The sequence below is a fragment of the Sus scrofa genome, chromosome 1 (assembly GCF_054392235.1).
Source record: "Sus scrofa isolate SSC_HxYL_T2T_F1_AM1 chromosome 1, Sscrofa_HxYL_maternal_Yorkshire_Landrace_v2.0, whole genome shotgun sequence".
Taxonomy (NCBI): Eukaryota; Metazoa; Chordata; class Mammalia; order Artiodactyla; family Suidae; genus Sus; species Sus scrofa.
In genome coordinates, this window is record NC_139383.1 from 280,113,711 (window position 1) to 280,140,000 (window position 26,290).

General features: G+C 49.2%; 1 protein-coding gene across 10 annotated transcripts in view; it reads left to right on the forward strand.

Moving 5' to 3' along the window:
- MVB12B (multivesicular body subunit 12B) overlaps positions 1-26,290 on the forward strand; it is a 492,693-nt gene that overhangs the window by 60,919 nt on the left and 405,484 nt on the right. For 3 of the 10 annotated variants that reach the window (XM_084996582.1, XM_084996524.1, XM_084996609.1), the window contains exon 3: positions 23,230-23,282. The exons of 6 other annotated variants lie outside the window; for them this stretch is intronic. The gene's annotated coding sequence lies outside the window, so the exon portion shown is untranslated. Of the gene's footprint in view, positions 1-18,488; positions 18,634-23,229; positions 23,283-26,290 lie in introns of all 10 variants that reach the window. One more of the 10 variants, XM_084996518.1, reaches the window with a different exon arrangement.

Here is a 26,290-nt window from a genome sequence, read left to right on the forward strand (position 1 = left end):
ATAATGTGATGTCTTTTACCAGTGACTCGTTTCACTTTTTTTTTGGACACCGTGTGAGAATCGAATAGCACATGTTCTTCTGTGTCTCTCCTTTTTTAATTCAATATTATGTTGAGAAAATTTTCCAAGTAGTTGCATGTTGCAGTGGTCGCTCCCCTTGCGTTGCTGTGTAGGGATCCCTTGCGTGAACTTGCCCCAATTTGCTCATTCATTCTCTTGTTGGTAGACATTTATGTTGTCTGTAGGTTGGGGCTGTCGTGAACCTGCTGTTGTGATCATTCTTGTGCCTATTTTCTGGAGGGATAAACACCCATTCTCTTGGGACTATGCCAGACGTGGAATTCCTTGGCTCTGTCCCTCCGTCTCTCTAGCTTCGGTAGATGTTGCAGACTGTTTTCTGAGGTGGCTGTCCCATCCTCGGCTCCTCAGCAGCCTCAATTCAGGTTTCTGCACATCCTGATGCTTGGCTTTATCTTTCCTTTTAATTTTAGCCATCTGGGCAGGGATGTCGCATATCACCTTGAATTTTCCCAACGACTAATCATGTGAAATGACATTAACCACTTTTCTAGGCTTACTCATGCCTTGGGTATCCTTTTCTGTGAAGTGCCTCCTCAAGGCTTTTGGCCATTTAAAAAAAAAGTGGGGAGAGTTCCCTTTGTGACTCAGCAGTAACGAATCTGACTAGTATCCGTGAGGATGTAGGTTCGATCCCTGGCCTCCTTCAGTGGGTTAAATATCTGGCGTTACCCTGAGCTGTGGTGTAGGTTGCAGAGGCAACTCAGATCCCGTGTTGCTGTGGCTGTGGTGTAGGCTGGCAGCTGCAGCTCCAATTTGACCCCCTAGTCTGGGAACTTCCATATGCTGTAGGCGCAGCCCTAAAAAGCCAAAAAAAAAAAAAAAAAAAAAAAAAATTGGGTTGTCTCCTTTTTTTCTTATTGCTTCCTAGGAATTCTTTTCTGCTTTTTCATTCTCTTAAAGGTACTTTGGGGAGTACCCATTGAGGCTCAGCAATTTAAGAACCCAACATACTGACTAGGAACCATGAGATTGTGGGTTTGATCCCTGGCTTTGCTCAGTGGGTTAAGGATCTGGCATTGCCACAAGCTGTGGCATAGGTGGCGCATGTGGCACAGATCCAGCTGTCGCGTAGGCCTGCAGCTGCAGCTCTGACTCCACCCCTTGCCTAGGAACTTCCATATGCAGGTGAGGCCTAAAAAAAAAAAAAGGTGCTTTGATGACTAAGAGTTCTAAATTTTAATGAAGCCAAAAGGTGAAGCTTTTTTTTTTTTTTTTTTGGCTCTTTAGGGCCGCACCCGCAGCATATGGAGGTTCCCAGGCTAGGGGCCTAATTGGAGCTACAGCCTCTGGTCTACGCCACAGCCACAGCAGTGCAGGATCCCAGCTGCCTCTGCAAACTACACCACAGCTCACGGCAATGCCAGAACCCTAACCCACTGAGCGAAGCCAGGGATTGAACCCGCCACCTCTTGGTTCCTAGTCAGATTTGTTTCTGCTTTGCCATGACAGGTGAAGCTTTGAGTGTAGAATTCAAAGGTGATTGTCAGCCATATTTTCTATTCTGGACAAAAGTCAGACTCTAGGAACCAAAGAAAGTGAAATCCATGTTCTGAGAGAGGTGGAGAAAGAGTCCTGCAACCTTCCTCATCTCCGGTCCAGCTGCCCCCAGATCCCTCCCTGCCTCCCCTCCTGTGGCCTGGATGTCCCACTCATCCTTCCATGTCGTGATGCCTTTGATTCCAGCATCCTTCTGATAACATCTCCCTTTAGCTAAGCTTGTTCAGGCTGGGTTTTCTTAATGAGCAATGTCATGATCCCATTGCACAGAGGAGGAAACTGAGGCTCAGGGAGATGGGACTTGCTCCAGTCACACTGCTTAGTCTTGGATTGAGTTCAGGACACAGCTCATTATTAGGGCGACTCTCGGGAGACCCCGGTAAAGGGGTTTGGGGACAAGGCAGAGAGAGGTCAGTGTTTGTGATGAGAAGGTGGAGTGACTGAGCCCTGGGGACTGGGGGTGGTTCGGAGGGAAGAAGGTCTGGGTCAGGGGACTGGGCTGGGATGGAGGCAGCATGTGGGGGAAGGCAAGGGGGGGTGCTCACGATGAGATACGGGCTGTGAGAAGCCTGGGCAAAGCTGGGGTGACAGCTGTGATCCTGCTCAGTTCCCAGGTCAGCCTGATCCTGGCCTTGATGCCGACCTAGACCCCGACCATCTGTATGTCCATTCCCCCTGCCTCTGGGGTCTGTCCAGCGGAGAAGGGTGGAAGGGTGTCCTGAGCTGGGAGAGGGTCCCCAGGACTGAAGTCTCCTGGCAAGGGGTGGCCCAGCCTAGCCTCCTTGGCAGGGTGTATGCCCACCTGCACCAGCAAGTAAGGACCATTTTCCTGAGCTCCTCTTCCCCATTGTGGCTGAAGGCTGAGTGGGGCCTGGAGTAAAGAAATACCCTTAAAGTTTGATCATGTGCAATCATTGTAGACTGAGGCCCCTGCCCCCCCTGCCCCCCGCCCCACTCCCCATGAGGCAGAGACAGCAGGGCCTTGGATCTCTCTCTCTGTCTCTCTCTCTCTCTCACACACACAAACGTGCACCTGCGAGTTCCTAGCAGCATGCATGGACATGGTGAACTGAACCCTCAGAATCACACGGAAGCCAGCAGGTTCCCACACTTTGTGATAAACACCTAACCTTCACTTGTTCAGCACCAGGCACCCCTAAGACTACATAGTGCACCATCGAGTCCTCAGGATCTCCTCGGAGTAGGTATTATCGGCAGTTTGGAGATGAGAAAACAGGAGTTCCCATCATGGTACAGTGGAAATGGAACCGACTAGGAACCATGAGGTTGCAGGTTCGATCCCTGGCCTCGCTCAGTGGGTTAAGGATCCAGTGTTGCCATGAGCTGTGGTGTAGGTCGCAGACATGGCTCGGATCCAGCATTTCTGTGGCTGCGGTGTAGGGCTGATTAGACCCCTAGCCTGGGAATCTCCATATGCTGCGGGTGTGGCCCTAAAAGGACAAAAAAAAGAAAAAAAAAAAAGAAAAAAAGAAAAGAGAGATGAGAAAGCAGATGTTCAGAGATTCATACCAGGCCTTGGAGATTCCAAACCTCGCACCTCAGTGACTACTTCTATCACCCGTCACACACCTGGAAATGGAGAGAAGGAGACGGGTGCCCAGAAGCCCAGGCACCTGCACAGAAATAGAAATGCAGAGGCAGGGCCATGGGCAGGTGGCACAAGTCATCGGCCTAACCCAGGCAGGCAAGCACTTCTAGAACCCACAGATCTGAACATGTGGGCACCCACTTGGAGGGAGGGGCAGGGAGGCCCCACAGTCCTTGTGGGAGGCCCTGAGTTGGCTGCCTCTGACTTTCCAGACTCGGGGTTTCTGCCAGTGTTGTCCCATCCAGGCCCCAGGCCTGTGACCCTGACCAGGTCTCAGAGCTCCCTTGTCTGCATGGCCACCTGAGGGCAGGAGGGCAGGAGGCTAGCCTGCATCCTAATCCCCATCCCAGGTAGTGCCACCCTGCTTGGATAATGGAACTGGTGGCAGTGCTGTGGGCCAGCTTGGCCTTGGGTCTCTGTCCAGGGACTGTGGGCTTTCCCTATAGTACCCTCTCGACCCTTAGTCCACCCTTCCCCAAGCTTCTAGAAAGCTCTGAGGCTTTGTGGTGTGGCTGACAGGGCTACTACCCCAGCCCAGAGCCTTAATGGTCAGCATGGGAAGGGGTCTCCTCAGATGCTGCAGGTTGAGAGCAAGGTGGGCCGGGGAGTGAATTTAGGAGAGGCCCCCTCTGCTTCCCCTCTGCTCCAATAGTCACACTCCATCCAATTGCCTGCTTCCTCCACGCCCTCCTGGACCAGCCTCTGGGCTCCCCGGGCCTCGTTGTGGAGGGGAGAGCTCTTCTCACTTCCCACAGCCTTGATGGGGAGACAAGCACACAACCAGGCCTTCAGAGCCCCCTGGTTCTCAGCCCTGGGCTGTACCTCGGGATCCTGGGCCCTGCTGACCAATCCATCTGCTCATCTGATCAATTGCACAGGGATCTCTGTTGGCAGGGCTTGGCCTTGGGGTCCAGTAGCACCTCCCCAGGGAGCTGGGATGGCTTCTCTGAGGAGGTGACTTTTAACCAAGCCCCAGAGAGAGGGAGAAACAAACAAGAGAGGCTTAGGGGCAGAGTCAGCCAAGAAGTAGAGACCAGGAGTTCCTATCGTGGCTCAGCAGTTAACTAGTATCCATGAGGATGCAGGTTCGATCCCTGGCCTTGCTTAGTGAGTTAAGGATCTGGCGGTTGCTGTGGCTGTGGTGTAGGCTGGCAGCTGTAGCTCTGATCTGACCCCTAGCCTGGGAACCTCCGTATGTTGTGAGTACAGCCCTAAAAAGACCAAAAAAAAAAAAAAAAAAAGGAGAGACCAGTATTGCAGTCCGAGGAAGACAAGCCAGAGCAAGGTGGGGCCAGCTCAGGAAACAGGGTTTTGTTTTGTTTTTTAATTTTATTAGAATGCAGTTGATTTACAATGTCGCATTAGTTTCAGGTGTTGGGATTTTGTTCCATGTGCAAGGGAAAACTGCAGTAGATTTTTTAAAAATCTCTTTATTGGAGTTCTTGTCGTGGCTCAGTGGTTAACAAATCCGAGTAGGAACCATGAGGTTGCGGGTTCGATCCCTGGCCTTACTCAGTGGGTTAAGGATCTGGCATTGCCGTGAGCTGTGGTGTAGATTGCAGACGTGGCTCCGATCCCCAGGTTGCTGTGGCTCTGGCGTAGGCTGGTGGCTACAGCTCTGATTAGACGCCTAGCCTGGAAACCTCCATATGCCGTGGGAGCGGCCCGAGAAATGGCAAAAAGACAAAAAATAAATAAAAATAAAAATCCTTTTATTGAGGTTGATATCAATACATATTGAACACTGTATATATTTAATGGATACAGCTCAGTGAGTTTGGGGCTAAATATACACGCCTGAAATCCCTGAAACCATCACCACCATCAGGGCCAAAAACATATCCATCACCTCCCAGGCTTTCCTCTCCCCCTCTTTATTATTATTATTATTTGCATGTGTGTGTGGTAAGAACACAACATCTACCCTCTCGGCAAAGTTTAAGTATACAGTCCACCGTCGTTAGCTGTAGAGGCTGTCTGTATAGTAGAGACAGCTTACTCATCTTAAATAACTGAAACTGTCCCCTGTGACTGTCACCTCCTGTTGCCCCCTGCCTCCAGCCCCTGGCAACCACCATTCTACTCTTCTTCCATGAGTTTACTATTTTAGATTCCACAGAGTGAGCTCATACACTATTTATCTTTCTCTGCTGGCTGGAGGGTTTTAAGCAGGGAAATAAGAGGTTCAGTGGCTACAGGGACGGGGTTCAGAGATGGTGCGGTTTCCCCAAGGACAAGGGCCCTGTCTGTCTGGCTCACTCTGTACTCCAAGTGCCTGGAACAGAGCTGGCACAGACTACAGCTTTTCAGGAAGCTTGTTGAATGAATAAATGCTGGACTGGTGTGAGAGGTGTGTGGCCAAGCAGTTGGCAGCAGGTGGTCACGGGGGCTCCTCAGGGCAGGGGTGCAAATCCTGGACCGCTGGACTCTCAGGAGGGCAGGTCCATGTAGGGTGATGAGAACACCTGGGCCAGCATGGCCTGGGTGCAGGTGGATCAGGCCACATGGTCCAGTGTGGAGGCTCAGCAGTTTAGGGGCCAGGGGAAGCCACCAAGCCAGGGCTCAGACAGCAAAGTCCTGTGGGAAGTTACACTCACTGTTCAGCCAGGGCAGGGGTTCTGCTCACAGGACACATTTCTGTGTGGCTTGTCACTCAGTGTGTGTTTTCATTCAAAGCCCAAGGTTTCACTGACCAGACCCAGGTTAGAAGTATGAGTGGCTGAAGTCAGGGTTCAACTCCTTATTAGGAAGGAGCCAGAAATTTGGTTTCATGTCATTTTCCAGCCCCAAATGATGGAGATTGGCTCCCTGGGGTCTGTACTGAGAAGGGTTCCAAGGCCACACGTGGGCTCAGTTGGAAAGAATGCAGTGATCTATTGGTGATGCCTGCCATGGCCATGGGTGCAGGCAGTGGTGGAGTGTACTGTACATTTATTTCCCTAAAAAGGTACATTCGGAAACTGGGTGCTGAGCTCAGGTCAGAAATTAGCTGAAGATTCAAGTCAGGTACCAGACTGTGGAATGACGTCAGGAACAAGAGAACTGCCAAAGTCAGAAGCAGACAGTGATTGATGTCAAGAGCAGGCAATGGAATGGTGTCTTGCGGCCCCATCTAGGCTCCAGGAGCCGAGAGCTCTGATCGTTGGCATGTCTACCATGACCCACGCAGGGGATTGTCACGCATGCTACTAATCTGACATCCTTCAGCCTGGAATACTCACTAGCTCTCTTTCACCTGGCCGTGCCCTATTTTTTTTTAATAAGAGCCTTTTGGATATATAATTCATAGCCTGAACAATTCCCCCATTTAAAGTATAAAATCAAATGGTTTTGAGTATAGTCAAAGGGTTGTGCAACCATTATCACGATCAATTTTAGAAGATTTGCACCACCTTAAAAACAAACTCTGTGCCTATTAAGGCCCCTTAACTCTCTCAGCCTCTGGCAACCACTAATTTACTTTCTGTGTCTATGAATTGCATTTTTTTTTTTTTTTTTGGTTTTGTTTCGCTTTTTTCTTTTTCAGGGCCGTGCCTAAATAAAAGTTCCCAGGCTAGGGGTTGAATCAGAGCTGGCGCTACTGGCCTACACCACAGCCACAGCAACTCAGGATCTGAGCCCCATCTACGATCTACGCCGCAGTTCATGGCAACATCAGATCCTTAACCCACTGAGCGAGGCTGGGGATCACCCGACATCCTGTGGATACTAGCTGGATTCGTTTCCGCTGCACCACGATGGAAATTCCTGAATTGCCTATTTTGAACATTTCGTGTAAACGGAATTATGTAATAGGTGGCCTTCTGCAACTGGGTCCCTTCACTCAGTACAGTGTTTTCAAGGTTCATCCGTGTTGTCACAAGTATCAGAACTTCATTTTTTTATTGTGGAATAATATTGCGTTGTCTGGATATAACATATTTTGTTTATCTGTTCCTCAGTTTGATGGACATATGGATCTTTCTACTTCCTGGTTATTGTGAATAACGCTGCTGCGAACATTCCTGTACAGACTTTTGTGTGGGCATATGTTTCATTTCTCTTGAGTATATACTTCCGAGTATAATTGCTCAGTCACACAGGTCGCATAGGTTAATCCTGTGTTTAACCACTTGAGGAGCTGCCAGACTGTTTCCCAAAGTGACTGTACCATTTTGCATCTGCATCAGCGGTGTATGCGGGCTCTGCTTTCTCCGTATTCATGTCGACACTTGTCATTATCTGTCTCTTTGATGATAGTCTATGTGGGTGTGAAGTTGCATCTCATGGTGGCTTTTTGATTTGCATTTCCCTTTCTTGACGGTGTATTTTGAAGCCCAAAGATTACTTATTTAATTTTTAGTTCTGGCTTCCTTGCCCTTACAGCTACCACCAGGGTTGTGCAACCAGCACCCATAATTCCAGGAAGCAAACAGATTCCTTTCCCACTGTATGTGCTAGATACTGTGTCACTGTGACCAGTGGAGAGAAAAGCTATTGCTATTAACCACATCTGCTCTGAGGAAGTTGCCAGTAACATCCTGTTGACCATGGTGCCTGGAGCAGAAACTGCTCAGAAGCCACCTCTCAAAAGTTCTTGCCAAAATATAATGTCCTTCTTATCTATTTTTAATTTGGTTATTGTGCTTTAGGTGTTGTCTCTAAGAAACCATTGTCTGATCCAAGATTTACACCTGTGTTTTTCTTCTAAGAATTGAACTCTTATATGTAGGTGTTTGATCCATTTTGAATTAATTTTTGCATGTGGTGTGAGATAGGGGGTGCAGCTTAATTCTTTTACATGTGGATATCCGCTTTCCCAGTACCATTTATCGAAAAGAATATTCTTCCCACACTGAGTTGTGTTGGTACCATTGTGGAATATCAGTTAACTTTAAATGTGAGGCTTTATTTCTTGACTTTCAATTCTGTTCCATTAATGTGTATGTCTGTTATCACACTAGTACCATTTAGTGTTTGTACCTTTGTAATAACTGTTGAAATCAGAAAGTATGAGTCTTTCGACTTTTTTCCCCCAAGATTGTTTTGACTGTTCTTGATCCCTTGCATTTCCATATGGATTTTATTTTATTTTATTATTTTTTTATAATTTTCACTGGGATATTAATTATTTAGATCAGATGATATATTTTTACTACTTAATGAATTTTATTACATTTATAGGTGTACAACAATCATCACAACCAAATTTTATAGCATTTCCATCCCAAACTCTCAGTGCATCCCCCCACCCCCGAACAAGTCTGTGAGTCAGTATCTGTTCTGCAAAGAAGTTCATTATGTCCTTTTTTTAGATTCCATGTGTAAGTGATAGCATTTGATGTTGGTGTTGACTTCACTTAGCATTATAATTTCTAGGTCCATCCATGTTGCTGCAAATGCTGGTATTTCGTTCCTTTTAATGGCTGAGTAATATTCCATTGTGTATATGTACCACATCTTCTTGATCCACTCCTCTGTTGATGGACATTTAGGTTGTTTCCATGTCTTGGCTATTGCAAATAGTGCTGCAGTGGACATTGGAGTACATGTGTCTTTGCGAGTTGTGGTTTTCTCTGGATAGACAGCCAGGAGTGGGATTGCTGGATCAAATGGGAGTTCTAGTTTTAGTTTTCTGAGGCATCTCCATCCTGTTTTCCACAGTGGTTGCACCAATTTACATTCCCACCAACAGTGTACTGGTGTTCCTTTTTCTCCACACCCCCTCCAGCACTTCTTGTTTGTAGACTTTTTGATGATGGCCATTCTGGCTGGTGTAAGGTGGTACCTCGTAGTGGTTTTGATTTGCATTTCCCTAATTTGAGTGATGTTGAACATCTTTTCATGTGTTTTTTTGGCCATCTGTATGTCTTCTTTGGAGAATTGTCTGTTTAGACCTTCTGCCCATTTTTTGATGGGGTTGTTTGTTTTATGGAATTGAGCTGTAGGATGTGTTTATAAATTTTGGAGATTAATCCCTTGTCAGTCGATTCATTTGCCAATATTTTCTCCCATTCTGTGGGTTGTCTTTGTTGTGCAGAAACTTTTAGTTTTAAGTCCCATTTGTTTATTTATTTATTTATTTGTCTTATTAGGCCCGCACCTGTAGCATATGGAGGTTCCCAGGCTAGGGGTTGAATTGGAGCTGTAGCTGCCAGCCTACACCACAGCCACAGCAATGCCAGATCTGAGCCGTGTCTGTGACCTACACCACAGCTCATGGCAATGCTGGATCCCTAACCCACTGAGCGAGGCCAGGGATTAAATCTGCAACTTCAACGTTCCTAGTCAGATTCATTTCCACTGCACCATGATGGGAACTCCTTATTTTTGTTTTTATTGTCATTACTCTAAGAGGTGGATCTGAGAAGATGTTGCTGTCATTTATGTCAGAGAGTGTTTGGCCTGTATTTTCCTCTAAGAGTTTTATAGTATCTGGTCTTATATCTAGGTCTGTAATCCATTTTGAGTTTATTTTTATGTGTGGTGTTAGGAAGTATTCTTTTTTTTTTTTTTTTTTTTGTCTTTTTGCTATTTCTTTGAGCCGCTTCTGCGGTATATGGAGGTCCCCAGGCTAGAGGTCAAGGTCTAATCGGAGCTGTAGCGCTGGCCTACGCCAGAGCCACAGCAACGCGGGATCCAACCTGTGTCTGCAACCTACACCATAGCTCACGGCAATGCCGGATTGTTAACCCACTGAGCAAGGGCAGGGACCGAACCCACAACCTCGTGGTTCCTAGTCGGATTCGTTAACCACTGTGCCACGACGGGGACTCCAGGAAGTATTCTAATTTCATTCTTTTCCATGGGGCTGTCCAGTTTTCTCAGCACCACTTATTGAACAAGCTGTCTTTTCTCCATTGTATATTCCTGCCTCCTTTGTCGTAGATTAGTTGACTGTTGGTGCATGGGTTTAATTCTGGGCTTTCTGTCCTATTCCACCGATCTGTATTTCTGTCTTTGTGCCAGTACCATATGGTTTTGATGACTGTTGCTTTGTAGTATAGTCTGAAGTCTGGGAGCCTGATTCTTCCAGCTCCGTTTTTCTTTTTCAGGATGTCTTTGGCTATTCTGGGTCTTTTGTGCTTCCAAACAAACTTTAAAATATTTTGTTTGAGTTCTGTGAAAAATGTCCTTGGTAATTTGATGGGGGTTGCATTGAATCTGTATATTGCCTTAGGTGGTATAGTCCTTTTGATAATATTAACTCTTCCAATGCACGAGCATGGTATATCTTACCATCTATTTGTGTCATCTTTGATTTCTTTCATCAGTGTCTTATAGTTTTCAGAGTACAGGTATTTTGTCTCCTTAGGTAGGTTTACTCCTAGGTATTTTTGGAGGGTTTTTTTTAATCAGAAATGGGTGTTGGATTTTGTCAGAAGTTTTTTCTGCATCTATTGAGAGTATAATATGGTTTTTATTCTTCAGTTCGTTAATGTGGTTTATCACACTCATTGATTTGCAAATATTGAAAAATCGTTGTATTCCTGGGCTAAATCCCACTTGATCATGGTGTATGATCCGTCTGATGTCTTGCTGGATTTGGTTTGCTAGTATTTTGTTGGGGATTTTTGTATTTATGTTCATCAGTGATATTGGCCTGTAATTTTCTTTTTTTGTGGTATCTTTGGTTTTGGTATCAGGGGGATGGCGGCCTCACAGAATGAGTTTGGGAGTGTTCCTTCCTCTGCAATTTTTTGGAATAGTTTCATAAGTATAGGTGTTAACTCTAAAAGTTTGATAGAATTCACCTGTGAAGCTATTTGGCCCTGGACTTTTGTTTGTTGGAAGTTTTAAAATCACAATGGCAATTTCAGTACTTGTGATTGGTCCATTCATCTTGTCTATTGTGTCTTGGTTTAGTCTTGGAAAGTTGTGCTTTTCTAAGAATTTGTTCATTTTTTCTAGGTTATCTGTTTTATTGGCATATAATTGCTTGTAGTAGTCCCCTATGATCCTTTGTATTTCTGTGACATCTGTTGTAACTTCTTTTCCATTTCTAATTTTATTGATTTGAGTCCTCTCTTTGTTTTTTTTTTTTTTGTCTTTTTGCTATTTCTTTGAGCCGCTCCCATGGCATATGGGGGTTCCCAGGCTAGGGGTCGAATCGGAGCTGTAGCCACCAGCCTACGCCAGAGCCACAGCAACGCGGGATCCAAGCCGCGTCTGCAACCTACACCACAGCTCATGGCAACGCCGGATCGTTAACCCACTGAGCAAGGGCAGGGACCGAACCCGCAACCTCATGGTTCCTAGTCGGATTCGTTAACCACTGCGCCACGATGGGAACTCCCTCTCTTTTTTTCTAGATGAGTCTGGCTAAAGTTTAATCAATTTTGTCGATCCTTTCAAAGAACCAGCTTTTAGTTTCATTGATTTTTTCCTGTGGTTTTCTTCATTTCTATTTCACTGATTTCTGTTCTGATCTTTATGATTTCTTTCCTTCTGCTAACTTTAGGTCTTGTCTGTTTTTCTCTCTCTAGTTGCTTTAGGTATAAAGTTATGTTGTTTGAAAATTGTCTTACTTCCTAAGGTAGATAGGCTTGTGTTGCTATATACTTTCCTCTTAGAACTGCTTTTGCTGCATTCCATAGGTTTTGGATTGTTGTCTTTGTTGTCATTTGCTTCTAGGTATTTTTAAATTTCCTCCTTGATTTCTTCAATGATCCATTGGTTGTTTAGTAGCATGTTGTTTAGTCTCCAAGTTTGTGTTTTTGCAGTTTTTCTCTTATTGTTGATTTCCAGTCGTATAGCATTGTGGTCAGAAAAGATGCTTGATATGATTTCAGTTTCCTTAAATTTACTGAGGTTTGATTTGTGGCCCAGAATGTGATCAATCTTAGAGAATGTTCCATGTGCACTTGAGAAGAATGTGCATTCTCTTGCTTTTGGATGGAACATTGTATAAATGTCTAAATATCTAAATCCATTTGCTCTAATGCATCATTTAAGGCCTGTGTTTCCTTACTGATTTTCTGTCTGGATGATCTGTCCATTGCTGTAAGTGCGGTGTTAAAATCCCCCACTATGTTTGTGTTATAGTTGTTTTATCCTTTTAAGGTTGTTAGTAGTTGCCTTATATATTGTGGTGATGCTATGTTGGGTGCATACATATTTACAATTGTTATATCTACTTCTTGGATTGATCCTTTGATCATTATGTAATGTCCTTCTTTGTCTCTTATAATATTCTTTATTTTAAGGTCTATTTTGTCTGATATGAATATTGCTACTCCAGCTTTCTTTTTAAAATTTTTTTATTCTTTTTTTTTCTTTTTTTTAATTACTCAAATAAATTTATCGCATTTGTATCCAGCTTTCTTTTGATTCTCATTTACTTGGAATATTTTCTTCCATCCTCTCACTTTCAATTGTATGTGTCCCTAGAATTGACATGGGTCTCTTGAAGATAGCATATAGATGGGTCTTGTTTTTGAATCCATTCAGCCAATCTGTGTCTTTTGGTTGGGGTATTTAGTCCATTTACATTTAAGGTAATTATTGTTATGTATGTCCTTAGTGCCATTTTATTTATTGTTTTGGATTTGTTTTTGTAGGTCTTTTCCCTTCTCTTGTGGTTTGATGACTATCTTTAGTGTTGTGTTTGGATTGCTTTTTCTTACTTATGTGTGTATCTGTTTTAGATTTTTGGCTTGAAGTTACAATGAAGTTTTGATATAGGAGTGTGTGTGTGTGTGTGTGTGTGTGTGTGTGTATGTGTATGACTATTTTAAGTTGCTGTTCTCTTAATCACAAGGGCATCTCCAGTGTTCTGCTTTTGTACCCTCCTCTTTTCATGATTTCTGGGTTTGGTATGTGGATGATTTCCTATTTCTACTATATGTATGCCTTTACTGGTGAGCCTTGTCATTTGTAATATTTTTGTTTCTAGTTGTGGCCTTTTCTTTTCCACCCAGAGAAGTTCCTTTCGTATTTGTTGTAAAGCTGGTTTAGTGGTGCTGAATTCTCTTAGGTTTTGCTTGTCTGTAAAGCTTTTGCTTTCTCCTTCAAATCTGAATGAGAGCCTTGCTGGGTAGAGTAACCTTGGTTGGAGGTTTTTTTCCTTTCTTCACTTTAAGTATATCATGCCACTCCCTTCTGGCTTGCTGAGTTTCTGTTGAAAAATCAGCCAATAACCTTACCAGTGTTCCCTTGTATGTTATCTATTTCTTTTCCATAGTGCCTTTCAATATTTTCTCTTTGTCCTTAATTTTGGTCAGTTTGATTAATATGAGTCTCGGAGTGTTCCTCCTTGGATTTGTTTTATATGGTACTCGTTGTGCTTCCTCAATTTGAGTGATTCCTTCCCCATGTTAGGGAAGTTTTCAGCTATTATCTCTTCAAATATTTTCTTGGTCCTTTCTCTCTCTCTTCTCCTTCTGGCGCTTCTACAATACAGTTGTTGGGGAGTTCCTGTCATGGCTCAGCAGTTAATGATTAGTATCCATGATGACATGGGTTTGATAGCTGACCTCACTCAGTGGGTTAAGGATCTGGCATTGCCATGAGCTGTCGTGTAGTTCGCAGATGCAGCTTGGATCCCACATTGCTGTGGCTGTGGCATAAGCTGGCAACTACTGCTCTGATTTGACTGCTGTCCTGTGAAACTCCATATGCTGCAGGTATGGCCCTTAAAAAAAGACAAAAAAAAAAAAAAAAAAAAAGGATGTTGGTGCATTTAATGTTGTCCCAGAGTTCTCTTAGACTGTCTTCATTTCTTTGCAATCCTTTTTCTCTTTTCTGTTCCATGTCAGTGATTTCTACCAGTCTGTCTCCCACCTGGCTTATTTGTTCTTCTGCCTCCTGTATGCTGCTGTTAGTTCCTTCTAGTGATTTTTTTATTTCATTTATTGTATTTTGCATCTATGCTTGGTTAATCTTTAAATCTTCTATTTCTTTGTTCAATGTTTCTTGTATCAGTCTTTGCTTTTAGTTTATTTCCAAGATCTTGAATCATCTTTACTATCATTAGTCTAAGTCTTTTTCATGGAGATTGGTAATCTCCAGATCACATAGCTATTTTTCTCAGGTTTGTGTGTGTGTGTGTGTGTGTGTGTGTGTGTGTGTGTGTGTTCCTTTATCTGAGTCATAAAATTCTCTGCCTTTTCATTTTGTATAGATTTTTGGTGTGGTCTCCTTTTTGCAGATAATAGTGTTCTAGTCTCTCTTGCTTCTGACAGCTGCCCCCCTTGTGCCTGAAGTTGGTATGGGGGCTTGCTGCAGGCTTCCTGATAGGCAGGTCAGGTGCTTGTCCACTGGTAGGTAAAGCTGATTCTTATCCCTCTGGTGGGTGGGGCTTTGTCTCTGAGTGATTACAGGCAGCCATGTGCCTGGGGGGGGGGTCTTTAGGCAGCCTGTTTGGCAGTGGGTGTGGCTGTGTTCCCCCCTGTTTTGTTGTTTGACCTGGGGCTTCTCAGCTCTGATGGGTAGGACCAGATTTTTCCAGAATGGCCACCTTTAGAGAAGTTCACACTGATGATTATTCCTGAGACCTTAGTTTCCAATGTCCTTCCCCAAAAATGAGCCACAGTTACCCCGTTTTCCCAGGAGGTCCTCTAAGAATCACAGGCAGGTCTGACCCAGATTCCTGTGGAGTCTCTTCTCTACTTTGCCCTGGGACCCTGTGCACATGAAACCCTATGTGTACCTTTCAAGAGTGGAGTCTCCACTTCCCTCAGTCCCGTGGAGTACATGTGCACAAGCCCCACTGGCCATCATCAATGCCAAATGCTCCAGGAACACCAATGCCAGATCCCCAGGTGTGGGAACCTGACATGGGGCTTGGAACTCTTACTCCTGTGGGTGAGCCTCTGCAATGTAGTTACTTTTCAGGCTGTGCTCCACCCTCCAGCAGGTATGGGGTTGCTTATATCGTATAATTGCCCCTTCTACCATCTCAATGTGGTTTCCTCTTTGTCTTCTGGAGTAGGATATCTTTTTTTTTTTTTTTTTTTGCTTTTTAGGGCCACACCTGCAGCAAATGGAGGTTCCCAGGCTAGGGGTCCAGTCAGAGCTATAGCTGCCAGCCTATGCCACAGCCACAGCAACATCAGATCCGAGCCACACCTGCGAACTACACCACAGCTTATGGCAACCCCGGATCCTTAACCCATTGAGTGAGGCCAGGGATCGAACTCTCAGCCTCATGGTTCCTAGTTGGATTCATTTCCGCTGCACCGTGATAGGAATTCCCTGGAGTAGGATATCTTTTTTGATAGTTTCCAGTCTATTTTGTTGAAAGTTGTTCAGAGCTGGTTGTAATTTTGTTAACTTTAATGAGAGAAGGTGAGTTCCAGTTCTTCTACTCCACCATCTTAATCCCATCTCATGTTTCTGTCTTTTCATTTATTTAGATCTTCTTTAATTTTTTTAGAAAGTGTTTCATAGTTTTCAAAGTATTGCATTTCTTTCGTTAAATTTACACCTAGGTATTTTATTCTTTTTGATGCTATTGCAAATGGGATTTTCTTAATTTCATTTTTTGTTAATTGCTAATGTATAGAAAAGCAACTGATTTTTGTATATTGATTTTTTGGGGGCCATACCTGCAGCATGTGGAAGTTCCCAGGACAGGGATTGAACCTGTACCACAGCAGTGACAATGCCGGGTCCTTAACCTGCTGTGCCACCAGGGAACTCCATGCATATTAATCTTATATCTTGCAACCTTGCTCAACTTTTTGTTAGCTAGCCCTAATATTTTTTTTGTGGGTGGATTCCTTAAAATTTTCTATATGTAAGTTCTACATAGAGAGATAGTTTTCTTTCTTTCCAATATGGATGCTTTTTTATCTTCTTGTCTGATTTTTCTGGCTAGAACTTCTAGTACAATGTTGAATAAAGTAAGGAGAGAAGACATTCTTATCTTGTTCCTGATGGGAAGTGGGGTGATGGGCAGATTTCAGGGAGCCTGTGAGGGGAGCACGTTTAGGGGAAAGGGTAACAGGGCCTGAAGGAGGCCAAGTAAGGCCATGAGGCCGCTGGCAAGAAGTCAGGATTGGGGAGCTAGTAGCTCCTGGGTGGTGATCCTGTGAGAGCATCTACTGCCCAGGAGAGTATGTGACCTGGGAGGGCCCTGGGGAAGGTCTGGATGGGGGGATGGTGTATCCTGCCCTCCCCATCCATGAACCCTCTCTTCAAGCCAGAACCGCTCTCCTCCTCCAGGAGGGTAGCCCTGTGAGGCCACCAGACCATCCTCCCAGTGGGGGGTTCTGGGCATGAGGAAGATCTGTTCACTAGGGTTGAGGAGGAGACTGGCCACCAGCCAGAGGTGGTAGATAGAGAGGGGTGGGGAATAGTACCCAGAACTAGATATTCATTCATTCAACAAACATTTATTAAGCATCTACTATGTGCTACCCTTTTTGGGGGGGCTGTTCCTGTGACATGTGTTAGTTCCCAGGCTAGGGATTGAACCTATACCACAGCAGTGACAACGCCAGATCCTTTAACTAGTAGGCTACCAGGAAACTCCTACTGCATGCTACCTTGACCTAGGTTCTAAACAGGAAGAGTTACAGCCAGACAGTGGGGCCCATTCTGGCCCCGGAGGCTCCAATACTGATGACATGCTGGGCATGAACAGTCTGTTGCTGTGATGGAGGGGCTGCTCCCTTTGTGCCCCACTTCTCAGCCATGCACAGCCACCTGGGGGGCTTTCAAAGGCTCAGGAAGGCCCTGCATTGAAGCACTCCTCAGGGAATGGGGGTGGGGGCAGGAACAGCAGCATCCAGTGGCAGGTGCATGCATGCTGGCTCGGGGGTCTGCAGGCCTCCGAATTTGTGCGTGAGTACATGCCTGTGTGTGAGTACATGCCTGTGTATATATTCATCTGGAAGTGCACAGGTTTGTGCACAGGCTAACCATGTGTGCATGGATTGTGTGTGCATGCTGGTTCACGGGTATCCAGGTCTCTGAATTTGTGTATGTGTGCCTGTGTGTGTGTGCATGTCCATGCCTATAAGAGGATGCATGTTTTCACCTGTGCTTGCACCATGTGTGGCCGAAACTTGGCTTCTCTTCACTGGTGTGGGATAGAGACACGGAGAATTTGGGGTGAAGCAGAAAAGAATGACTTTCGTGCTTTGCCAGGCAGAGGCCCCAGCAGGCTAGTCCCCTCAAAACTGTGTGCCCTGCCCTGGAGAGGGTACTGAGGAGTCTTACAGTGTTCAAGGAGCAGGGCGTGATCAACTCGTGGACACTCCTCTGATTGGCTGGTGGTGAGGTAATTGGGAATCAACATCATTAGCCGTCTGGTTCCAGCCAGTCTGGGGTCTGCATGTTTGTGGGCCGCCTACGGTTAACTTCTTCCACCTGGGCTTCTGAATCTGCAAAACAGCTCAAAGGACGTGATTCAGAATATTATCTATGACCCTTGAGGAGGGACTAAAGGTCCTTGACTTTGTTGAATGGCTAAACTATTATTCTTTTGTCTTGCTCGACTGTTTTCCTTTCCCTCTGCATTTTCTTACTTCTCTGATTAAGTTTATTTTTGGCTAAAGTTTTTCTACAGACAAGAGGCAGGCAGAGGACCTGGCTGCAGGGAAGACCCCCAAGGGTCCTGCTTGGTTACCCAGGCCTACTTGTAACCTGTAGGATTACAAGTCTGAATTTGTAGAATATTCAGGGCCAGATTGTCCCTGGTAACAGGTGTGCCTGAGGTTACAGATTAGGGCGTAAAGTGTGGGAAGAAGCCGGACCTCAGAGGAGTCTGTGCTTGTGAAGGGGGTGTGGTGTGTGTGTGCGTGTGCACGCTTGTGTGGCCAGAGAACAGGCTGTGTATCCCATGCTGTTGTAACTGAGCTTTTGAAACACTGTGGTCCCTGCCGTCTGCCCCCACTGTGGCAACATCAGCCAACTCCTGCTCGGCAGCAGGGTTTGCACACTGAGGAAGTGGGGGTGACACTCTCACCCCTCCTGCCCCAGCCCTCTAGGGTACCCTGGTTTTTAAGACCTTAGGTCCTCAGGCCGCCTCCTCCTCATTTCTGCCAAGCCAGGTCTGGGGAGGGGAGCCGTGGGGGTGTGTATGCTGAGCGGTGGGGAGGGACGGGGTGTAGGACACATCTGGCAGGGCCGTGGCAGCTGTGGGGCTTAAGAGAAGGTCCAGGAGTATCCCCTGTGGAGCAGGGTCAGGGGCGTGTGGGGCTGGGGGCCTTTGGGGTGGGAGTTCTGGGCAGGAGGGGCTGGCGAGGAGGGAGGCAGTTAGAGCCGGGTTGGGGGGGAACGGGGAGGGCTGGGTAGCAGGAGCCACGCCCCCCTGCAGGGCTAGACGGGGAGGGGGGTTGCGTACCTGTTCCTGGCAGCTGCCTCCACTTTACAGATGAGGCAAGCAAGGCCCGTGCAGCTTTGCGTCGCTGGTCTGTGGAGGAGCTGGGATCCCAGCCCAGACCCAAACTGCCAGGCCACAGAGCCAGGGTTCCACCACCGTCCCTGCAGAGGGGACAGGATTCGTCCTGTGCTCAGAGGTGAGGCCCTGGCCTGGGAGGCTGAGGCGGGGGGACTGCCCCTTCAGAGTGGCAGAGGGGCTGTTGAGAAAGAGGCAGGGGACGGGAGGGGACTTGCCCTGCCTGGGTAGTGATGGCCAACTGGAGAGGTCCTCATGGGGGCAGGGGGGGCGGGCAGAGTGGATATGCTTCCCATACGAGACACGCTCTGCGGCCTCGAGTGGACTCTGCACCAGGCCTGAGGTGTCACTCTGTTAATTACATTTTGGGGCACAGATCCCCCCATGGCATTTCTGGTGATTTCATGAGTCTGGAAGATTAGTCTTTTCCTCCAGGGGAAAAAAACTCCTTCTCCCTGGCCCGGGGAGGGAACAGGGTGCCAGGGCGAGCTGTGTGCTGAAATGGCCACGAGCGATGCTTTATGGGGCCTGTAAAAGCTGCTGACCCTGCCCTTAGACTTAATGAGATGAGCAGGGCCCTGGTGCTTCCAATAACCTGCAGCTCCAGCTGAGCCCAGCCGACCCGGCAGGGGGCAGGGACAGGCCTCATCTCTGCCTGAGACCCTGGCAGGTCTGGAGGAGGGGCCGAGGAGGCCGACTCCCCACCGATCTGGGTGCAGGAGAGCTGGACGCAGACCCCAGGCCCTCCCTGCCCAGGTAGGGCAGCGTGGGGGCAGAATCAGACAGAGCAGAGCTTGCGGGGTCTTGGATAAGCCGCCTGCCCGGCTTACAGTCCAGACCTGTCTCCTCACCTGCGAAGTGTGGATCATAACCACACCTGCGGGTTACCTGAGATTTGAGAGGAATGAGAACAAGCCTGGTGCCCAGAACCAGGGCCTCTGCGGGGTGCTCATGGCTCAGATTCCCAGCGAGGTTCGTTTGGGGTTTGGGTCTCTGCTCCCCCAAATGTGCTGGGCCCAGTGTGCCTGAGCTGGGGGACAAGCAGAGGCCGCACTGTCCTTGTTCTCAGGAATGGTGAGGGGTGGGGACAGCAGCCAGTGACCGGATCCAGGCTCAGACCATGTGCCCCACCATGGGCCGGGGCACCCCTCTGGGGACCTCTCTGCCAGGCTAGTCGGTCCGGGCAGCCCACGGTCATGCCTTCCTCCACTCAGCCACACTCATCTGTCTGTCAATCTGTCCATCCATCTGTCCGGGGACCTCCTGCGGCAGACTGCTCTTAGCGCTTCCTCAGGGACGGCACCTTACCCTCCATGTTTTTTCCAGTCTTCCAGGGCGATAGCTTGTACAGAAGGGTTGATCCCCCTTTTTCACAGATGGGGAGACTGAGGCCATGGAGGTCAAACCCCTTTGATGTGTAAGGGGCTGATGCAGAATTCCACCCCTAATCTGGCTTCAGCCCTCGCCCAGCCCGTGTCCTTGGCGCCCCCTGCAGGTTCAGGCTGGAATAGTGGTGGACGTGGGGGTCAGGGGCTCCCCAAGGATTAGTATTGCCTTGCTGCTCTGTCCTTACAACTCAGCTTGCCTGTTTCCCCGCCCAGCCCTTCAGCTCTCCACGAGGGCCAGGTTCTGCTCAGAATCTCTTAATTTTGCTCCTTCTCAGGGCCTCTTGTTCCACTCCTCTCCCTTGCAGCCACCTCAGAAGCCTCAGTGGGCTGCACCCTCTGGGCTGAGGAAGGCGCTGGGGGCAATGGGAGAGCAGCCTGGGCTCCAGCTCCTGCAGCCTCCTCCTAGCCACGTGATCTTGGGCAAGTCCCTTTTCCCCTCTGGCCTTTGCTCTCTAAGCAGAGAGGCCACATAAGGGTCTCCAGAGGGGCGCATGTGGGCCCCCTGGGGTGGGGGGGGAACAGTAAAGGAGCCATCCCCCTCCACTCCTCCCCCTCCCCCACCTTGGGGTTTCAGCTGCTCCTTTGTTACGAATTTCCTCTAAGCCTTTTTTAAATATCACAATTTGAACAGTTGACAGACCAACGCATTACCTTAAGAAGGCAAAAGAGGAGTTCCCCTCGTGGCTCAGTGGTAACAAACCCGACTAGTATCCATGAGGATGTGGGTTCAATCCCTGGCCTCACTCAGCAGGTTAAGGATCGGGTGTTGCTGTGTAGGCTGGCAGCTGCAGCTCTGATTCAACTCCTAGCCTGGGAATTCCATATGCCATGGGTGCAGCAGCACCCCACCCCCCCGAAATACAGAAGAGATGCCACTTTGGGGAGACTGCCCACCTCTCTCCTGCTCCTTCAGCTCTGCTTCTGGGGTGACAGTCCCTCATTTCCCCCAGGGAGTGGGGGAGGTTCTAGTGAGACACAGAAAAGCCCCAGGAACAGGGCCTGGCACATAGTAGGCCCTCAGCTCAGGGGAGTTCCTTGCTGTGACCCCAGCTCAAGCCCCCAGGTGACCCTCAGCTTCAGGTGGGGCTGTGGTTTGTGGGGGAGGGGCAGGCTCCCTGATTCCACTGCAGCTTCTTTGCCAAGTGCTCTGCAGCCACCAGATCTGCCCTCTGTGGGGTCTGCCTGGGAACCTGGGGTAGGGGGTGGTTCCAGGCCTCTTCCTTAGAGTGTCCTTTTCCTTGTATAGACGTTGACCCTGGGGGATGTCTGTGTGTGCATGTGTGCAACAGTGGGGACAGCCCGGCTCAGGACCCTCCCCATGTGGCTTGAACATAGGCTGCTCCTCACCCTAGGCAGGCCCCTGGGGCCCAGAGAGTCATTCACAACCACCTGACTTCCCCTAGACAGGACATGGACAATCTAGGACACCTCTAGGAGGGCTGAGCATCTCCTACGGGGCAGCAGAGCACAATGGTTATTATTATTATTATTATTATTATTATTATTTGCTTTTTAGGGCCACACCCACGGCATATGGAGATTCCCAGGCTAGGGGTCTAATCGGAGCTACAGCTGCCGGCCTTTGCCACAGCCCCAGCAATGCCAGATCTGAGCCACATCTGCGACCTACACCACAGCTCACGGCAACACTGGAACCATAACCCACTGAGCCAGGCCAGGGATTGAACCCACAACCTCGTGGTTACTCACTGGATTCATTTCCACTGTCCCACAACAGGAACTCCTTTTATTTTTCTTTTATTTTTACAGTGGTTAGAGCCCAGGTTCTGGTGCCAGGTTGGCCTGGGTTCAAATCCCAGCACCTGTTTCCTAGCTGTGTGATCTGGGGCACATTGTTTAAATTCTCACACATCTGAAATTTGCTCCTCACCAATGAGGCCAACACTCCTACTGTCCCCACCCAACAGATGAGGAAATGGCGCCCTGAGTGTTTGATTCTAGAGGCTTCTATCTGCCCTCTCAACCCTGGCCTCCTAACCAGAGGCCAAAGGGTTCTATGAGAGGAGGGGTCTCTTAACCTGGTGGGAGGTACACCAGGAAGGGCCAGGGTGGAGTGGGGGGACCGGTCTGGCTGTTTCTCAAAGGTCCGGTGAGCCCCGGCCTCACCAGAGACCCAACTGGGCAAGAACTCCAATTAAAGGTAATTCCCTTTTTTCCTACCTTGAAATTCCTATTGATTTCCTCCCTAAATAGAAATTCCCATTGATTCCTTGTCTGTTCAGATTAGTGTCCTTGGCTGTGGCCTTCAGTGCATAATATCGCCCCTCTTCCACCCAGGCCCCAATAACTCTCCCCAAGGTGACCCTGACACTACCTCGTGGCTGGGTCCCGGGGCTCCCCAGCTAGGGTGGGGGACAGTGGGTGGCCAGAGGGTCCGGACAGGGCTCTGGCCTCCCTTTGACACCCATCACCCTACTTCTGCCCCAAATGGAGATGAGGAGGGGAGTGCCAATAGAGCTGTCACTCCACTTGGACATGGAACCGCCTTGCCTTGACGCGCCTCTGCCTGCAAACCATTAGCCCCATTGAGACCCGCAGAGGCCTCATTGCCAGGAAATAGCCTCCCGCGTGTGAGCAGAGGGGAGGTGCAGTCAGGCAGCCCTGACCGCCCCAGGCTCCCCAGTCTACCAGCTCACGGGAGTGGGTTGTTGAATTTTCTGTTTTGAGATCTGGTTGATGTCCCATTGGTAGCTTGAAATCAGCCGTGCTAGGAGACTTTCTTCCTTGTAAATTATTAGCAAATGCTGCGACTCAGGGCCTCGCTCCTTCCCCCATCCCAGTTGTTAAAGAGGGCCCATCGTTAAGCATTTACCAGCACCCTGCAGACCAGGCTCATTCGGTCGCCTGCCTCTCATTCTCCACCCAGGAATTGTGGGTGACTTTAGCTTTCTGAGCACAGAGGTCTCCTTCAGAGCTCCCTGTCTTTGCCTGTGCTGTTCTCTCCGCCTGGAATGCCCTCCCCCTCCTTCCTTCCAGGGTGAAATCCTGGATGACTCATCTCTCTTTCCCTTCCTGCTCCCTGGGCTGGGCCCTGGTGGGGGCAGGTAGCGGTTCTTCAGTAAAGAAGACAGACACGTCCCTGTCCTTAGGGTGCTTACATTTGGGGGCCTAGCCTCAGGGCCAGCTGGGTCACTCGGGAGCTGGGCGGGCTCGGGCAAGTCACCACGCTCCTGGTGCCTTCAGGGACTTCAGTGCAGTGGGTCCTGCCCTCGGGAGCAGGGCAGAGCCTGATGTGGGTCTGGTGTCAGCTGGTGGAATGCTCTTGACACCCTCATGAGGAGGTACTCATGCTAGCCTCATTTTGCCAGGAGGAAGATGAGGCACAGAGAGGTGAAGGAACTTACCTAAGGTCACACAGCTGGTAAGTTGAGCCTGGAGTTGAGGCTGCTGCATACCCACCATGCCCTGGGGGCTGTCGGCCGTGGTGACACCTGCTCTCCCCAGGCAGACGCCCCATCCTCCTCTGGCGGTCCTCTGAGTTAGAACTGTCCGTGTCCAGCATGCCTCTCCCACCAGGCCGGGGCTTCCCCAAGGTGGGGGTCTGGGTCTGACTCGCCTTTGTCCCCAGTGTCCAGCCCGGGCTCAGGCGCTGAGGTGGCAGGAGGATGCATCTGAGAAGCAGCAGGCACACAGGGCTTCCCTCCCCCCACCCCGGCACCCAGGGGTCAGCGGCCAAGGGAGGAGGGGGGAGGAGGTGTCAGCTGACTCACTGCCACCCCCTCTTAATCCTGAGTGGACCCTGACTCATGCAGAACTGCCACCTGCCCCAGTTCTGCTGCCTGCCTCCTTCCACTAGAATAAGAACCTGGGGGGAGGGAAAAGGGAAGGACAGAGAGGATGGTAACGACAAAAGCTGTTTGCCGCGTGCCTACTGCGTGTTTGACTTTTGACCTTTGATGTTGCCACATTAGCCCTGCCACGTGAGGACTGCTGAACCCACGTGGTCCACCTGGACCTTTAGCCCAGGGAATCTGCATGCCCAGGAGTCACGTGGAAAGTCGTTTCCCGGCCTGGGCTTTGAGTTAGACCTGCCCGACTCTGTCCTCTGCAGCACCAGCATCCTGTAATGGCAAAGATAAAAGCCCTGGGGGCCCTCAGACCCAAGTTCACAACCCACTCTGCCGCTTCCTGTGCATTCACTGCGTGGTGGGGGCAGTGACGTCCCTTCTCTGAGCCTCAGTGTCCTCAGGTCCCTCTCTGGGCTGGGGCCAGCATCCAACGCGATCTGGCTCGTAAGCCTCTCAGCACTGCACACTGACCGGCCTGAGGGCTGCATGTGGGACGGCTGTTCTTACCACCGCTCCTGCTGCCATCCAGACCCTGCCCGGCCCCACCACCCACTGAGTTCTGGCCACAGATGGGCTGACCTCCTAGAAGCCCCCGACCTGGTCCGATCTCGCACTTGGATGCGCTCTGCCTCGGGCTGACCTCTACCCAGGGCAATCGTGACCTAAGAAGGTTCTAAAGCCCTCTGTTGCAACAGTCCCCTGGTCCCTCCCGTCATTCTAGTGATGGCTCAGGATTCCAGCCTCAGATCTCTCTCTGTGAGGTGGGAACAATCGTACCCGCTGGGCTCACACTCCGGGCCTGAGGGCGGGGAAGGATGCTCAGCTGAGAGGGCGTCACTGCCATTGGGACCCCAGGATCAGGTGTCTTAACGACTGTATTGAGAGTTGATGTTTATGGAATGTTGAAGATTTTCCATGCGTGGCCTCACTGTATCTTCCAGTAACCCCATGAAGCCCCTCCTGTTCTCATCCTCAGGCATTGCTCAGGGGCAGGGGTGGGGCTTGGTGCCTGGGCAGTCCCACCCCAGAGTCCCTGCTCCCCGAGACCACACAAACCTCCCCTGAAGCTTCTTGTGTCTTCCCATAAACCCAATTCTTTATTGGACGTGCAGACATTTTTGTGGTGCATATAACCTGATTATTCCCTGATTAGTCACTCACCACGGCTAATTCACTCTTCCCATTGATCCCAGCTCCTGGGAAGGGTGCTCCCCCTCCCTCTGTCGCAGCCACCGTCGGAGGATGGATTCGGGCATCTCTGGGAGTGGTCTGCGGGGGCCACACTGAACTTGCTCTGGTTTAGGAGCCTGCAGGAGGGCAGGTAGTGTGGGCGGTAGAGGCATCCACATTTTACTTGGTGACAGTTGACCCACCTGGCAGCATCTAAGGCACCCCTGCCCCCAAGTAGTCGCCCATTCTTTCCACACACAGTGCTGGAGCACCAACCGGGAGCCAGGCGTGGCACCACGCGTTTCTCTAAGAAAAGGCCACATGTCTATAGATTCGTGTGTGTCTGTACACAGAGCGTATTTCACTCATTCTGGAGCACCTACCGTGTGTGCCGGACTAGACAGACAGGTCCCTGCCCTCACGGAGCATCTCCTGATGGGGAGACAGACAGTAAAGGAACCCCTCAAGAGGGTCGGATCAGAAAGTCTCCAGGGCCACGTGCAAGTGACCGGCTCGTCAGAGATGGCTCCTTTGAGAGGTGTCCTTTGAGCTGAGGAGTCAGCCCTGAGAAGATTTGGGGGGACAGCATTCCAGTAGGAGGGAACAGCTAGTGTAAAGGCCCTGAGGTGGGAATGAACTTGGATGCATTCAAGGACAGAAAGGCCTGTGGCCGGATGGCGAGAGCCCCGTTTGTGGGAACAAAGTAGTTCAGGTGCAGCTGCTGAGATTCTGCACTTAGGTCTTACAGGTTCATGGGCTCCGAAGAGGCTGGGGTCCAGCAAGCCTGGGTCAGGTGACTTACCATCCAGCTGCACCCACTGGAGTCACGTCCTCGGCTTCCCTGGCCGCCTACCCACCTCCTCTTTCTCCCCTCCCCTGTGGCCGGGCCAGACCCCCAACTTGAGGCCAGAGTTCCCAGGCTGGGTACAGGCCACCTCTTCCCAGCACATCACACCATCCCCCTGGGTGACAGGCTGACAATGTGGCTTCTGGAGCAAAAAGCTCCTGTTTACAGAACAGCAGCAAGGTATGCGCCTGCAAACAAAGCAGCTTGTTACACTTAGGCCCCAATAAAAAATCTTCTAAGTGCCTAATTAACAGTTTAGGTAGATATAAAAACATAATGAGAAAAACAATCTGTTTGCGGAAAAAAAAAGGGGGGGGAGAAAAGGAGAAATTGGCAGGGCCCGGCTGGCTGCTAATGGAGGCGCGTGTCCGTCTGTGCGGGCTCCAGTGGCCGGGAGGGCTGGCCTAATGGCCTCCTCACATGCCGATATTGCACCTCTGTACGTCTGAGCAATTTTAAACTTGGCAGGAAGGGAGCTGCGCGGAAATGGGCGTAAGCCTTGATAAATATTTTATGCAAATTAAAATTGAATTCTTTGCTTAGTTTAAGCAATTTCCCTGTAAG